This window comes from Podarcis muralis, chromosome 4, assembly GCF_964188315.1.
Source record: "Podarcis muralis chromosome 4, rPodMur119.hap1.1, whole genome shotgun sequence".
NCBI classification, from domain to species: domain Eukaryota; kingdom Metazoa; phylum Chordata; class Lepidosauria; order Squamata; family Lacertidae; genus Podarcis; species Podarcis muralis.
Genome location: NC_135658.1, coordinates 30045698 through 30060214, shown reverse-complemented (window position 1 = coordinate 30060214; position 14517 = coordinate 30045698). Strand labels below are relative to the sequence as shown.

The 14517-nt window shown below is 44.1% G+C and overlaps 1 protein-coding gene across 4 annotated transcripts in view; it reads left to right on the top strand.

The window, feature by feature from the left end:
- Nucleotides 1-12793: 12793 nt before the first annotated feature.
- Nucleotides 12794-14517, top strand: part of DCLK1 (doublecortin like kinase 1) — a 206843-nt gene continuing 205119 nt past the window's right edge. For 2 of the 4 annotated variants that reach the window (XM_077927145.1, XM_028726504.2), the window contains exon 1: nucleotides 12794-13191. The gene's annotated coding sequence lies outside the window, so the exon portion shown is untranslated. The remainder of the gene's footprint in view (nucleotides 13192-14517) is intronic. The other 2 variants (XM_077927144.1, XM_077927146.1) reach the window with 2 other exon arrangements.

Genomic DNA, 14517 nt, shown 5'->3' with positions numbered 1-14517 from the left:
TTCTGTGCCACACTGGAGGCACAATCCAGAATGGCACACAATTCATAAGGAATCCAAATCACTATTTAAGCTGTAGAATCATAGAATTGTAGAGTTGGAAGGGACCCCTAGGGTCATCTGGTCCAACCCCCTGCAGTACAGGAATCTTTTTGCCCAATTTAAATGTGGAATTTAATAATCAATTTATTAGATGTGCCATACTAAGAATCTGGAATTGATATAAATCTAGATTATGCAGAAAGACCCCTCAATGGATTTCACCACAAGAAGCTTTCATCAGAAAAGAAGTGACAGGCAAATTTAATCATCAAGGAGATGATAAAATTAAAACAGGGGAACCATGAATAACAACAGAGCACCACAACTTTCAGTGGTTTGTTTTTTTTAATTTACAACTAGTAGAGCGATTTAAGTTGGATAAGAAGACTAGGGGTATGAAACAAAGTAAGGTGGATTTTGAGATGCAATTGGGTAGTGATGATGAGCATGTATAAACTCTTCTTGCAATTTGAAATGGAAGAGGAACAAGTTAAAGAATGCATGCTTAAAGGGGCAAAATATATTGGTTATAATATACAGATAGAACAGTGGGAACCCATGTAGACCAAAGGCCCCACTGTGTTATGATTAAAAGGGGATTTTTACAAAACAATGTACCATTGGCATCTAATTCCTGAGAAGTTACACTCAGATTGTATCAAAAATATTCCAAACGTCTGTTGGAAGTGTCAGGAACATGAATGGATGTCCATGCTTTCTGGATGTGCAAAAAAGCTGGAAAATATTGGATGCAAATGCACATTGAAAGTTGATACTCAGCTGAAGCCAGAACTCTTCCTGCTGGGACTAATAGATTCAAAAGTAGAAAAAGATTATGGAAGATTATTTTGATATATGTTCACAGTAGCGAGATTGTTATATGCACAAAGATGGAAGGACTTACTATCACCTACTATGGAATAACGGTTATTGAAATTATTGGATTTGGCTGAGATGGTGAAGTTGATGTATTTAATTCGCCCGGCTGTGAGTCGTGAAGGCCACTCCCTGCAAGGCCTTTTTCCACCTGTCCTAGGGGGCGGGACCCAGACTCACCCAGCACCTACTAAAAAGGCACCTGGTGAGACCAGAGGGACATTGCTGTGCCTCACAACAAACCCTAACTATTGGATTCTTTTGCTCCATCTGTTTGTGCTTGCCAAACAGCTGTGTCATGCTTATGATAATATTTTATTCTCATAGTTGACCTCATTTGTAATGTTTTATTTTGAAATCTTTAAGATAATCTTTTAGTTTTCTGTTAGTTATGTTGCTTTGACTGTATACTCTATATCTGACTTTCTTCAGAAATGTTTGATTCTGTATTGTGTATTGATGTTTTAATATACTGTTAACCACTTTGATATTTTTCTTAAAATATAAAGCAGTATAGAAATGAAATAATTAATAATAATTAGAGAAAAATCATTGTTGACATTTATTAATGACTAGAAACCCCTTGCAGACTTTTTGGGCCAAAAAGAAAATGAACTCTTGATATCTGGGTTTCAAGACTGAAAAAAGGTTGGTATATATGGAAAGTAGAAGAGTTGGATGATACTCTGGAGCAAGTGTTTTGCATAAGTCTATAAATAGATAGGCGGAGTATCAGAATTCTTTTCTTTTACAAAAAAAAATCATACTCCTGATTTTGTTTTACTCCCTTTGCATCATGTAAGCTTTTGGTGGTTTTGATCAACAATTTCACTTTCCTCCCTACTCAGTGACCAAAGACACTGGCATTTGTGTGTTTGACCAGTACAGAAAGAATAAAATAGCAATTTATTGATCGTTTAGTTAGTGTAAAGTTATGAAGTTAGTGTTTTCTTTTTTAAAAAATACTGAAAGGGCCTCATTTATCCAAATATCCATGTCTGAAATGCATGTATATGATAAGGTTAAATTATTACTTACAATATTTTTGTCAGATTTCATCTCACTTAGATAATACATTAATTTGCAAGTTCAAATAGTTAAATTTCAGGCTACAGGGTCAGACCCAGAAGATAAGTGAAATCATTTGAAATGCTTTCATTACTCTAGGCAATTCTTACTTTGGGCTTCATCTCCTATCACACTATTAATTTGCCAGTAATTAATTTGCCAGCAGATTGTGTGTGTGTGTGTGTGTCCATCTTGCAGATGCAGCAAACACATTTGAAAGTTCGTTGTGTGTGTTCTGCTTTGGTGTACAGTGAACACCCAATACTTTATGTACACCAACTGATGTTTGCGGTGTATGTGCAGGAATGCTAGAAGTTGAGTCCCTGTTCAAAGCAAACCAGTTCTTCAGCATGATTACAGGAATTTGGAAAACCCTCAATTACAGCTCTTGATATCAGTTGCAACCCAGAGAACCCCTTTCTTCTGTTTATATTTTTTTCGTGCAATGCTCATTTACGCCATTGTTGCAAAATGCTTGCAAGTCCATAAATGTCAATGATAGATGAAGGCAGGAGCAGAGAAATATTGACTGTGTGTACACGTTACTGCTGGCAAAAAAGGCCAGACCACCCCTGTATGATAGATGTGGATTGTGGCTAACATTGTGTGTACACAACATCCCAAACCAGTGTTGGGAGTGCATTGGATGAGGAGTAAACGGGAGTGTGTACACAGCCTTTGTGTTTGCACATTTTTCCTGCTGACCAACAGACATGAGTACTACTCCAAACCCTTATAAATGGGGGGGGGGGGATAAAAAGAATTTCACACCAAAGAATTGTACAACAAATATTTTACAAGCACTGGGCCTTAAAAAAAAAAGTTTCAGGCATGTCTCTCCATACTCCATGGCAAACTGCTGCTTAAATTCAAAACTCATCCACTGTTTTGATAGATTGTAATCCGAATATAATTTATTTATGGTCCACTGACTGCAAACAATACATTGTAATTAAATTGCAATAGTTGAAATTTGAACTTCACACATAAGCAAATAAAATATATGCCCCGCCATGATATAATGAGTAAGCACAACATTCCACCCCACCCCCCTTTTAAAATATTGACTTAAGAAATGAGCTGCAGTTTGAACTGGGAGATCATTTCAATAGCACAGAAATGATCAATATTTCTCCACTGATCTTTTCTTCATTATGGAGATGAACCCATAGCTCAGTGGTGGAGCATCTGCTTTATGCATTGAAGGCTCCAGTTTTAATTCATTGCATCGCCAGTTTAAATGCTCTGGTAGTGAGTGATGCAAAGGTCCTCTTTCTTCAGGAGACCCTGGAGACTCGCTGTCAGTCAAAGCGGACAATGCTGGCTTGGACGGGCAACAGACCTGCTATAAAGTAGCTTCCAAGTTGCTATGACCTATTTAATTAGCACTAGCTGCTTTTCTTCAACTAATATTTAGTTGAAGGACACACTGTGCTGCTAATATTCACATGTTGCATTCAGTGAATATACAATCTGTGTACACAAATAGTTGAGCTGCATGCTCGTACAGTCATTTACACATAACACCCAATGAGTGTACACTCTGTTTGGAGTGGACAGTGATGGAAAACACAGCTGGGATGCCAGAAGAGGCTTCACTGCTTCCTGGGATGGAGAGGGACAAGGTGTGAGGCGGTCAACACTTGGTGGGTGCACCAGTAGAACATTGCTTAGGCTCCACTTCCTCTCCACTCCATCCTAGTGAATGCAACAGCCAGGAGCCAGGTGTGCAGTGGTGACTCTCCCCAATGGCCACTCCTGGCTGTATTCCTGTGTATACAATAGTTGAGGTGCACAGAACATTTCACATGAACATTTGTACTTGAGTAGAGGCAGTGTGGACACATATTCAGTGTAACGTGTGATGTAAACAAGCCTGATATTGCCTCTGATCACATGATTGTAGGTTGGAGAACACTGAAACAGGAAATACATGGAGACAAATCTATCTTTATCTTCCCCACCTCTTTAACCAGTACCACAAGTCTGGTTTGGAGGCCCCTATTATAACTCTTTAAAATGAAGTCTTTCTGTTTCATTGAGCTATTCAAGCAGAGAATGTATTTGCCTAAGGAAGTAATCCATAAAAGTCAGCTTCATAGCACTAATTCAAAGATTATTGGAAAGCAAAATATACCATAGAAATTCTTTAATACAATTTTTCTTGGGCAATAAAAAGTTTGATGCAAAGCAACTTAATTTAGACTGCTACTGGGACAAGTCAATCATTATAAGTGGTTTTGCTAAGTGTTTGTGTTTTTGCTAAACCAAATGGTCTGATGTGTTGTTCTGTTCTTAGTTTCTCATAATGGCTAGGGCAGAAAAATCCCCTTAACAAAGGAAATCTCTCTTCTACAATCCAGCAATTGCTGCAACATCCAGTGGGAGCACATAAAGGGCTTATGTTGGGTAATAGATTAGCCCTGGAAAATTTGAATTAAATTTGTTCTACTAGGCGTTGGTTCACAAAACCTTTACAGAAGTGCCAAGTGCTCAAGAACTCCAGCCAGAGCAGACTCTCTAACTCATCATGCCGCCCGTGGTTAAACGCTGTTCCAAAAACAGAACATGTTCCTCTGGCTACTTTTACTGTACATGAGTAATAGAAGGGACTATTTGCTGCCTCACTCCGCCTAATGGTACAGCTGGCCCTAGGACTCCTTGAAGGAAAAGGGGGATATAAATGCAAGCAATAAATCAAATGCATTATTAACAGTTTAGCTTTTAACCTTCATGATGACCTGTGAAGCCCAGTTGCAAAAATATTACCTCTCTTTTCTTGCCTTGCCCACTTTCTAAGCAGCTTGAAGTTTCTTAGTGGTTGTTACTGCGTCTCCTATTGTTCTCCAACCGTTGCAAATCTGCAAGGCGATTTCCCAGCTTCTGTCTTTCAACTCTCCACCCCGCTGCTGCAGACACTGTTCACAGCTCAGCAGTTTCAGGAATCCTGGCTGTCAAACTTGGCTCCTACTTCTCAACGCTGGGCCTTCTTTGCCTCTATGTTGCTGTTAGCTGCTGCTGCAGCTGGGCTCTGTCCATTGCTGCTGGTGCTGAGACGCTCCGTTCAGCTTTCTGGATGTAGTCAGACTTCAAAGAAAGCATCTGGTTAGAGACCTGCAAGCAGAAGTATGACTGGTTGCATCTGCCTTATTTATGACCTTCCTGCCTTCCCAACCTTTCCTCATCACTTTCTTAACCTCTTGTTTGGTTAACTCAGGGATGTAGAAGAGAGAGGGAGTGGGGGTATTTATTTGCTCACAAATTCATACAGTTTATATCCTGTCCTTCTTCTTGAAGAAGCCCAGGGTGGCAGGGTAGTGAGGAGTAATGGGTACTCCACACCCAAAGAGAATTCACACTGCCTCATCCACTCCTCTAGCTTTTTGTCTCATATATTGAAGTCCTTATACAGCAGGGCTTAAATCCTTGCTCCCCTAAAATGGCCTGTGCCACTGTTTTTCCCTCCCAGAAGTAGCTTTTGAAGAGTCTTCCCTGCATCAATAGACCCCTAATTAAGTTATAGGTGGTTAAAATGTTTATTTTACCCTTATACTAGTTTAATGTTCAAGTGTGAAAATATATGTTTATAGCTGGCAGAGAGAGAGAGAGAAAGAGAGTGTCATCTTGTAATAAGAACATAAGAACAACCTGATTAGATGAAACTGAAGGCCTATTAATTCCAATATCCTGGTTCCCAAACTGGCCATCAGTTTCCTATGGGAAGCTCACAGTCTTGCCATGAAAGCAATATTCCTCTCCTGCTCTCCTCCTCCTCCAACCACTGGGATTCAGAGGCATCTTATGATGCTGGAAGTAATAGACAACCATCAGGACATGTAGCCATTCATAGCCTTAGCTTCCTTGAATCTTTCTTATTTCCTTTGAAAACACTATTTTTACTTCTGAGGCAGTTTACTTGTCTTTTGCAATGCTAGACCAGGATATCTGAAAGCCAACGCTCAAGCTTATGATTCTTTATTGTTGATTGCACGAACGTTAGCCATTAAACTGCTTGCCATCTCTGAAACGGAACCTTGAATCAGATTTGCATAATTTGTTTCAATCAAATGTATGCTGTCTTTCTATGCTAACAGCCCTATTTTCCTTTAAGGGCCTTTCCTTTGTGTGATTTGTTATAATACAGTTTCATCCATCCTGAAAAATGTGATTACTGATTTCTGACAAAGGGGTTGATGCCTCTCCCCCCCCCCCCCCCATGAAGCAGACAAAAGCGTGTTTCTCCCAACTAAGTATGTGGGAGAAATATTAATTTGGATATGGCTATCAAATTATTACACGCCTAACATATTAATGGAGATTAAACTATTGTGAACTCAAGCTATACCACAGCTACACTAATTAACTGCATCTACCTAACTGGAATTCTGGATTACAGCAGAAGTGTTAACCTCCTCCCATTTGTTTCTGTCCTAACGTGGACAGTATATCAAGAGAGGGCTTGTTTCATAGACACTGGGCCTCTCCCCTACTGTATACGACCTGTAAGACACATGCCAGGCAAAAGCAACAGTTCCATTTCTGGGAGACAACTACTGCCATTGTTTGCATATCTGATTTATCATAGAAGAACTGTATACTCCTCCTTATGTGGTTTAGTGGAAGATGGCTGAGCCATGTGACTGAGTCACAGCGTGTCATCTGTCCATTTTCATCAAAGACTCTGAAAACACCCTACGGTCCCAATTTGAACAAAAAAGAGAGATGCCCTTTGAAAATGTATGGTCTGTAGCCTCTAAGAATAGCAATAGCTTCATTTAACTAATGTTCACAGACCTTAGAATACGCAATTCAAGGTCTATTTCCCCTTGGCACAAACTTCTGACATCCGAGCAACAAACCCCCAGAGATTTCAGAACAGATCAGTTATTTGCCAATGAAGATACCGTATTCACAGCCTGTAAGTTTTTGTATGCAATATGGCTTGTCTCTGAGATGTTCAAACACGCCACTTAGATGAATGGATGCTTTGTGTGAGCTGCACAGCTTTGGGAAAGCAAAAAAGAGACCATTTTGGTAGCTTTCACTGTGTCCCATGGTGGGTGGTGAAACTTTGCTAAAGAGAACTGCGTTTATGTCTTCTGTAGATATGCTTCACAGCAGCCTACATTACTCTTGCAAGCAAGTCATTTGTGCGAGGTGTTATCTGTGCACGTTGGAGCAAATTTCATCATATGCAAACTGACTCGGGTGGACATGGGGGCACACCTCTTGCGCTGACACCTAGATAAAGCAAGGAAGATCCTCAAGTAAAAACTGATTTCAGCAGGCAAATCTCCCCAAGCGATGGCAAAAGGCAGGTGCAGTTGAGTAGAGGATATGCATGCACTGTTCATACATTGACATCTACTGCTTATGAGATGTTTAGTCAAGGTAGAACGTAAAAGACCCCTGGATGGTTAAGCCCAGTCAAAGGCAACTATGGGGTGTGGCACTCATCTCGCTTTTCAGGCTGAGGGACCTGATGTTTGTCCAGACAGCTTTCCAGCTACTGACCCATGGAGAACCATGATGAGTGCCAGAGCACACGGAAACACCGTTTACCTCCCCACCACAGTGGTACCTATTTATCTACTTGCACTGGCATGCTTTCAAACAGCTAGGTTGGCAGAAGTGGGACAGAGCAGCAGGAGCTCACTCCGTCATGCAGATTCAAACCGCCGACCTTCTGATCAGCAAACCCAGGGGGCTTAGTGGTTAGACCACAACACCACCCGCTTCCCTTACTAACAGCACTAACCACCTGTGGGCATATGAGAGAGAGAACACTCATGTGTTTAACTTTTTGAAGCACTTTCCTCTCTTTTTCAGCCACCTAACAGGTGACCAGCATTTGCAGGAAATGTTTGGAAATGTTGTCAGCGGTGCTGGAGGAAACATTTACCTTAAGAGTGGGAGATTCCTTTTAGCCTGGGGTCTGCATCCCCCCCTCCACCATGCATAGAGCGCTGTTTTCAAGCCTGAATATGTAGATCTGACCATACAAGCTAGCTAAGAGTTGCTGAATTTCCCCCCAGGTTGGCTATCCATGTTCCTTCATTCCCTCCTCCTCCTCCTCCTTCTTCTGCAACTATTGCTCATTCTTCCTGACACTCAAAAACATTGCCTCCAAAAGCAAGCCAATAATCTTCCCGGTTCTCAGGGAATGCGGGTTACTTAGGTTGTCCTTTTATAATACTGTAATTCTTCTTTTAGACTGTTACAATGAAAAGAAAGAGAGGGAGAGAGAAAAAGAACAATCTATAAGGATGACAGACAAGCCCAAACACTGCCAGCAGAACTGGGGGGGAAAGCGATGCTGACAAAGCTTTAGAACCATGTTTTGGACACAGAGTAGCTGTCTGCTGCATAAAACAATGCTCACTTATTCAGCAGCTGTTAAAAGAGCAGACAGCCAAAACAAAGGTGGTACGGGCCCTGCTAGCCAGCCACACATACAAATCTTAGCTGCATTTTCAGCACCCAAGTACAAACGGACGTGTACTGCATCACTTATGGAGAGCACGCCCACATATATAATTCATGGTGTTTTCTCTCAAAATCCTTACAAGCAAAGTCTTGATCCTTCAAGCACTTATGCTTGGATGCATTTTAATGCGGAAAGCCACCAGCTATGCACATTTAAGGTCTACCTGTAGTCAGAACACAAATTAGAAATGTGTTTCTGAGCAAACCTAGGTTACATGTAGGGCTTATTGCATCGCCCATGCTTTCCAGGGTTCACATGTTCAATTGCCAGTCATCTGTTGTTGAAAAATCAAGTGATAAACCTAAAAACGTGAACACAAGAAACTGCCTTGTAAGAGATCAGTCTATTTCTCCAGCTCGTCTTGTGTCTGACCGGAAGTGGCTTCCTGGGGTCCTTGGTGGAGGCTCATTCACATCATCTGCTACCTGATCCTTTTAACTAGTGATGCCCAAGGTTGGACCTGGGACCTGCTGTGTGTAAAGCTTGTGGTCTACCACTGAGTTATCGGATCTCCCATAAGATCAAAGCCTTAGCTTTAATGTGGTCTTTTTTTTTTTTAATGATTATAATCAAAGACACTTTTGACAGACAAGTTCACATGCTATGAACATCTGTCTCCTGCCATCTGCACATTTGTTGTTGTTGTTGTTTAGTTGTGTCCGACTCTTCGTGACCCTATGGACCAGAGCATGCCAGGCACTCCTGTTTTCCACTGCCTCCCACAGTTTGGCAAACTCATGCTGGTAGCTTCGAGAACACTGTCCAACCATCTCGTCCTCTGTCGTCCCCTTCTCCTTGTGCCTCCATCTTTCCCAACATCAGGGTCTTTTCCAGGGAGTCTTCTCTTCTCATGAGGTGGCCAAAGTATTGGAGCCTCAGCTTCACGATCTGTCCTTCCAGTGAGCACTCAGAGCTGATTTTCTTAAGAATGGATAGGTTTGATCTTCTTGCAGTCCATGGGACTCTCTAGAGTCTCCTCCAACACCATAATTCAAAAGCATCAATTCTTCAGCGATCAGCCTTCTTTATGGTCCAGCTCTCACTTCCATACATCACTACTGGGAAAACCATAGCTTTAACTATACGGACCTTTGTTGGCAAGGTGGAGCAGGAACCGGCAAGCCACTCCAGTATCCCTTCCAGGAAAACTCCATGGACAAAGACAACAGGCATCCACACACATTGGTGTGTTAAATTCTTACTCCTTGCTTGCCTGGCTGATGTTCATCTCTGGGAACTGGAACAATGTGGATAACTTATACAAATACTAATCCCTCTTATGTGGAGACTGGTTCAATTACTGTGGCCATTTCCTATGCAAACAGACAGACCAGTGTGAGCTGAAAAGACCTGCTTTTCTGTATCACAACCCATTCAGCTGGCAGCAGATCTTCATGGTTTCAAACAGCCTTCCCAGCCCAACCAGATGTCAGGGGTTGAACCAGGGGTCTTTTGCATGTGGTTTACCATTGAGCTAAGGCCTAACTCTCCCAAACAGATGGTTGAGGCACACACTGATAAAGAAGCATATCTACAAGATAGACACCAAGTAGTTCAATGGTCATTTCCTCTTTCCTGGGGACACTTGGAAATTGTATTTCTGCAAGAAGGCTGAGACAGATGAGTTTCTGTACTGTGTCAGACTAGAATTACCAAGATTCTTTGGGAAGGACATGATACTGTGCAGGGCCGGATTTAGGTTTGATGAGGCCCTAAGCTACTAAAGGTAATGGGGCCCATTACATGTCCAGCTGTCCTTTGTCAACAAAAAATTGTCACTCTTTTTTGTGTTTGTGTCACTGTTTTGTGTATATATAGCATATATTCATGGACCTAATAGGTATCTAAAGCCATTTGCACATAACAAAATATGTATTTTATCAAAGTAATTGTTGAACTGAAATACAATTAAGAAGAAGTATATTAATAGTGAAATTTGGGGGTGGGGCAAGAGAGTGGGGTCCTAAGCTGTAGCTTGTTTAGCTTATACGTAAATCCGGCACTGATACTGGGTATCACACAACTGATATAAATTTATACTGTAGCTATGCCTGGTATGAAATACCTTAGATGTGCATTACAGAAAATCCACAGTTGACCAATACCTTTATCAGATTCAGGACCTACTAAAATGTCAGAAAATTGTGGCAAGCTTCCAGGTTCCAAAGAACTCTTCGTCAGTATAGGTGCTGCAACAAGACAGGGGGTGCAGATGAGGAAGAATAAAAACCAAAACAAGGACATATACCTGTATTAGGCTGGATTTTGTAGCCATGAGGTCAGCTTATAGACTTTGTTAGAAGATGGAGATTGCAGGCTGAAGAAGTCCCTCCTGTGTGCTTCAAATATCAGGTTACACCACTTGAATTCTGGGATAAAGGGGTAGGAACCACTTCCTCCTGGTGGCATGGGGGTGTGGTTTGGAAAGGGCCCAGGCTCAGTGGGAAAGCACATGTTTTGCATCCAGAAGGTCCCATGCTTGTGAAAACCCTGTGATTTGTATAAGTGAAAAACAAACAAACAACACACCGAGTTGGGCAACCCCTTGAAAAATAGCCCAATGAGGAGTGAGCAGCGGAATGTAGTGTGTCAGTTGGACCAGAAAACCGTGTAGGAGGAGAGGAATTCACGTCTGCTGGGAGCAACGGCTGGCTAGATAGCACTTTTAGAAAGGAGCTTGCACCACAACTATTTGTTGCAGGCCCCATTTGTTTCTTACAATCCAGAGGAGCTGAATCATTTCCATCATTCACTCATTCATCCACTAGCCAGTCCCATTGATGGAGTTCTATAGTTTGTGAGTCGGTTGACCATCTAACAATGATATACTCTTAAAGCAGGCACCCCCAAACTCGGCCCTCCAGCTGTTTTGGGACTACAATTCCCATCATCCCTGACCACTTGTCCTGTTAGCTAGGGATGATGGAAGTTGAAGTCCCAAAACAGCTGGAGGGCCGAGTTTGGGGATGCCTGCTCTAAAGAGACTCCTCTGTAAAGTAGGTGGAATTTGTCATGGGGTTGTCATCCGCACCACCACTGGCTTTAACCAGTGAGGCAGCTGTTCAACTAGCAAATAACTTATGCCACCCTCCACCAGCCACACAGCCTGTTGCCCATGGTCTGTCCTGTGTAACCTGCTCTGGAAGGCACCCTCTTGACACCCGTGATGAAGCAGGACTCCGTTTGGTCAGCTTCTGTATGTGGAGCGGAGAGGGAGGATGCCATCTTGTACATTGCCTCAGGCAAGACAATGTTTTTGGCCGACCCTGCTATTAGGAGATAGTGAGTGGCTAATTAGCATGGGAAGGTGACAGTATTTAATCCAGAGCAAAAGGACTAAACCAATGGACTATGTGCACTTAGAAACATTAATCTGAAGCAGCCCTTGTATTCATTATTAGCATGTGCATATCGGTTTCTACAGGGATGCCAGACTGCTGGTTGGTACCCCTAAGAGCGTAAGCAGAGCCTGCTGCACCAAAGGCCCCATCTAGTCCAGCATCATCCTGTTCTTGCCTGTAGGCAGCATCCTCTTCTTCCCTATAGGATGCTCCTACATCACCCTGGCAGATTCTGTGGGTTGGTCAGGAAAAGCTGCGCTGCATTTGTTCCCACACACCATTCCTAATATTGCAGGGATCACCTTTGAAAAGAGAGGGGGGGGGGACTTTCCCCAAAGTCAGGCTTTGGCCTCCACACTTTTAAAAAAGCCGTTGCCTCTCTTTGCATGCTCAAGAGGCATAGGTGACAACTCCTAGAGCCCTTCGCCCCACCCCCATAAAATACTTGAGAGGGTCACTCTCTCTACAAATTGATGGGCATTGCCATTCAATGGTGTGTGTCTTGTGTCTTGTGATTTTGTGGGGCAGGTCCCCCCCCCCATTTTTTTTATTCAAGTTGGCACCCCTGCCCAGAGGCAGTATTTCGTGTCTCCTCCCAATGAATAAGACAGTGGGAGGGCAGGTAAGCCCCACTCCACATAATTGATCACATAATGGGGCGCACCCACACTATTTGAATAGCAATGCCCATCAACTTTGGGGGGACCAGCCCCCCCAATATTTTGCTGGGCGGGGAGGCGAATGGACCTCGGCCCCTAGGAGGTGACTCCTATGCTTCCCACGTTCCAGACGAATTCTAACTTCCTCTTTGAGCCTGTGGGACAGAGGCGGGCTATATCTTCCTCCCTTCCGGCGCCTTCTGCAGCCTCCCGGGCCGCTACCATCCCCGGCGGCGGAGGGCGGGGCAGGGCGGTGTCGGCGGGAACAGCGCCGCCCTCTGGGCAGAGGCCGCGCTCGCGCTTCGCCCAGCCCGAAGAGCCGCATTTCCAGGAGGGCCGGGCTAAGAATGCAAATGAGCCCCGTAAGCGGCTGAAGGGAGAAGAAAGGCGAAGCGGTTGCAGGAGCGACTCAGCCGCCGCGTTAGCCAGCCAGCCAGCGAGCCCGCGAGGCAGCAGAAAGGGTGCCCGGGAGCGGAGCCGCCACAAAGCCAGCCGAGCCCTCCCCTCAGGCAGCCGCAGCCGCCAAGCTCCGTGCGAGAGCAGGACGGCGCTGCTGCTGCTGCTGCTGCTCGTGGCCGCCGAGCTGGGCTTTGTCTGCTGAGAGACGCCGGTGGTACCCACCCCCTTTGCGCCAAGCCAGCCAGCCAGCCAGCCAGCCCGCGCAACTGCCTGCGCTTGTGGGGAAGGCGAGAAGGGACGCTGCGCGATTTGCAAGGCACAGGTAAGCGCTGCGCAAAGGAGCAGCTCCTCGCCCGCCCGCCTTTCTCGGGGAGGGGGAGGCATTTTCGCGCCCCCCCCCGCCGACTCTGTCCCTGTAATGCAGAAAAAGGAAAAAAAAGAAAGGTCCTGGCTGTCAAAAGCGTGTGTGCCTCCCCCTCCCCAGCACACACCTCTCCCCATTGTCTTGGGATGAGCATCTTGGAAGGATGCGGGTTGGGTTAGGTAGGGGGCTGCTCCGGGGCTTTCTCTCTCTCTCTTTCCCCTAAGCAACCCCTTTCCTGCTTTGCCAAATTGGGGAGCTCTGCGATTTTTTTTGCACCATTTTGGGCTGCTTGGCTACAGCTGAGATGGGGAGGAGGAGGTTCCCTCTCTGTCTAGGGGAGAAGGCGCCTGTCATTGTGTGGAAGCAGAGGCAAAACGTCCCCCCCCCCCCTTTAACCGGCTCCTTTGGGCTTTCTCTTGCCTCATTTGGCCAAAGGCACCAGGCACTAGGGAAATTCTGTATTCTACATTAAAAAAAAAAATAATGAATCCTGATATGTCTGTCTACTTGCTTTGAGCATGCTGGGGAGACACCTTTATTTCATGCATTGATAGCTACAGCGTTTTTTTTGGGAAAACGTGCAGGCGGAGACAGGGACAACGTGCCCCATCTGCTAACATGGGGGCAGATGGTGTCACCTCTTTTTTTTGAGAGAGAGAGAGGGAGAGAAAATGAAGAAAGGAAATAGGCAAAAATATGGCCAGGGTGATTCTCTTCTGAAGTCCATTATCATCTGTGCATCGAGGTGGTCCACGTGGCTTATTATTCTATATTAATCACTTGAGCCACATTTTAAAGGATGCCTTATTTATTAAAAAAAAAAAAAGCCCATTATGTAACTGAGGATGGTGGCTTTTCCTAATGACTGGCCAAACGGAGCCTATTGTTCAGTCTTCTCTGAATGATTTGTATATTGATTTGTGGCATGTATTTGGGGCTGTGTTTGATTGCTTTGTGGAACTCTCCACCCGCATTTGCAGTGCCGCCTTCCTGCACTCGATGAATGTGGTGTGCACGGTAGGGGCATGAAGGTCTTAGCTGGGCGTGTTCCATTATACAGCAGCCTGCAATTAGGGTCTGCAAAGTGATTTATTGCCTACAAATTTTAATTGTTAGGCTGTCGCCCTTAAACTGTTTATTCTGAGCTGTGTGTGTGTGTGTGTGATCTATGGACCTTCTCTGGATTAAGTGGCTCGAGAGCTGTGGCCTATTCCTCATGATGGACACACAGAATTTGGGGCGGGGTGGCAGTAGTTGGTGTGACATGGCCATGCTGTGATTGAA